Here is a 2524-nt window from a genome sequence, read left to right as displayed (position 1 = left end):
ATGCAAGACACAAAAGTGAGAGTAGGCCTAGATCTTGCACTCAAAAAGATGAAGTGCATGTGGAATGGGATTGGAATAACAATATTAATGAGTATCACTCTAGCATCTTGAAGATATTATATTTGGTATGTTATTACTAAAATGTTTTCTAAATAAAAACAACATTATCCTACCTTTATTTGGGGGTAATATATAGCCTACCTCTCATTATATGTATTTTTGCCAGTATTAATCAACGTCGTTAAAGACAATGTCAGGGAAAGACGTCAATCAAATCATCCTCATTTACATGAAATTCCTTTGGAGAACTTGTAATGATGTACACTAGATGGCAGTGTAGGACCAGAGATAGACCAATTCCAAGAACAATACTTTCCAGTGTCCATCCAAAGTGATACTCATTGCAGTCTGCAATGAAGGGGTATTTCTTCTTGGAGAAATTATTATCTGTCTTCTATGGACATTACATGGTCGTTGTATAGGCCTATATGTGACATGCATGGACCAATACAGATTATATATGTGTCAGTAGTCCTCAAGTGTGGCTGTTCCTTCTTTCCATTGTGCTTACTGATCTCAAAGTGTCTGACATGTGTGGAATACCCCTAGACAAACCCTAGTCCATGCATGGGCTTTCACCTAGATGTTTTTTAAAATGTAGTATACATGAACAACACAGTCCAGCTGATGACACAAAAGTAGTAGGCCTGGTCACCAACAATGATGAGACACCCTATAGGGAGGAGGTCAGAGACAACAACCTCTCTCTCAACGTGAGCAAGACTAAGGCGAATATCGTGCACTTAAGGAAAAGGAGGTCCGAACACACCCACATTCACTTAGACGGAGCTGTAGTGGAGCGGGTCGAGAGTTTCAAGTTCTTTGGGGTCCACATCACCAACAAAGTATCATGGTCCAAACAGACCAAGAAAGTTGTGAAGAGGGCACGACAACACCTTTTCCCCCTCAGGAGACTGAAAAGATTTGGCTTGGGTCCCCAGATCCTCAAAAAGTTATACACCATCGCATTGCTCGGTCTCCGACTGTAAGGCGCTACAGAGGGTAGTGCGTATGGCTCAGTACATCACTGGGGCCAAGCTTCCTGCCATCCAGGACCTCTATACTAGGCGGTGTCAGAGGAAGGTCCAAAACATTGTCAGGACTCCAGTCACTCAAGTCAGAGACTGTTCTCTCTGCTACTGCATGGCAAGCGGTACCGGAGTGCCAAGTCTAGGTCCAAACAGCTTCTACCCCCAAGCCATAAGACAGCTGAACAATTAATCAAATGGCCACCCGGACTATTTATACTGCTGCTACTCGCTGTTTATTATCTATGCATAGTCACTTTACCCCTACCTACATGTACAAATTTCCTCGACTAACCTGTACTCCCGCACATTAACTCGGTACCGGTGCACCCTGTATATTATTTTGTTATTTTATTGTGTTAATTTGTATTTTATTTTACATTGTATTTAGTAAATATTTTCTTAACTCTATTTCTTGAACTGTATTGTTGGTTAAGCGCTTGTAAGTAAGCATTTCATGTTAAGGTTGTATTCGGTGCATGTGAGAAAAAAAGTGATTTGATTATAGAACTTTATGTCTAGCAGCAGCAACACCCCTATTCAATTTCCATATGTATATTTACCAGCAGGGGGCACTGTTGATCTCTCTGCACCACTATGATCAATGACTCAGATCCAAAATTAGATGGATTTGAGCTGCATTGTTGGCATTGATTTCCTTACCACAGAGCCTAGGAGGAAATATTTGTTATAGTTAGTTAAATTCTACAACTGCAGACACGATAGCTTATAGCCAATGAGAGTGGAGAGCAGCGTCTTCTCAGTGTCAGTCTCTCAGTGCATATTCCCACTCAAGTTAAATATGTCTCATGTGTGGACTTCAAACCATCTTTGTGGTACCATTTAAAAGTTTCCATATTCTCATTTGAGTATATTTGAGTAAATATGACACCCACCTTGCATTCTAGAGTATGCCGGTTCTCTCAACCGATGGTGTGTACAACATAAACACCTCAGATTATGTCAAATAGGGTGTAAGCTTTTACGTGAGTTTACAGGTTTTTAGTTAAATTATCTTAAGGATACATAGAGCAACTTCTTGTCGAAACAACATACAGTGCCTTCAGAAAGTATTCCTACCCTTATTCCACACCAGACAAAATGTTGGACACACCTACTCATTCAAGGGTTTTTCTTTATTTTTACTATTTTCTACATTGTAGAATAATAGTGAAGACATCAAAACTATGAAATAACACGTATGGAATCATGTAGTAAACAAAAAAGTGTTAAACAAAACCAAATATTATTTATATTTGAGATTATACAAATTAACCACCCTTTGCCTTGATGACATGATTCCATATGTGTTATTTCATAGTTTTGATTCTACAATGTAGAAAACAGTAAAAATAAAGAAAAACCCCGGAATGAGTAGGTGTGTCCAAACTTTTAACTGGTACTGTATGCCTCATCACAATTCTCTCTCTGAGATC

The sequence above is a fragment of the Oncorhynchus mykiss genome, chromosome 25, assembly GCF_057628025.1.
Source record: "Oncorhynchus mykiss isolate SJ-2025 chromosome 25, ASM5762802v1, whole genome shotgun sequence".
NCBI lineage: Eukaryota > Metazoa > Chordata > Actinopteri > Salmoniformes > Salmonidae > Oncorhynchus > Oncorhynchus mykiss.
Note: the sequence above shows the minus strand (reverse complement) of the source record.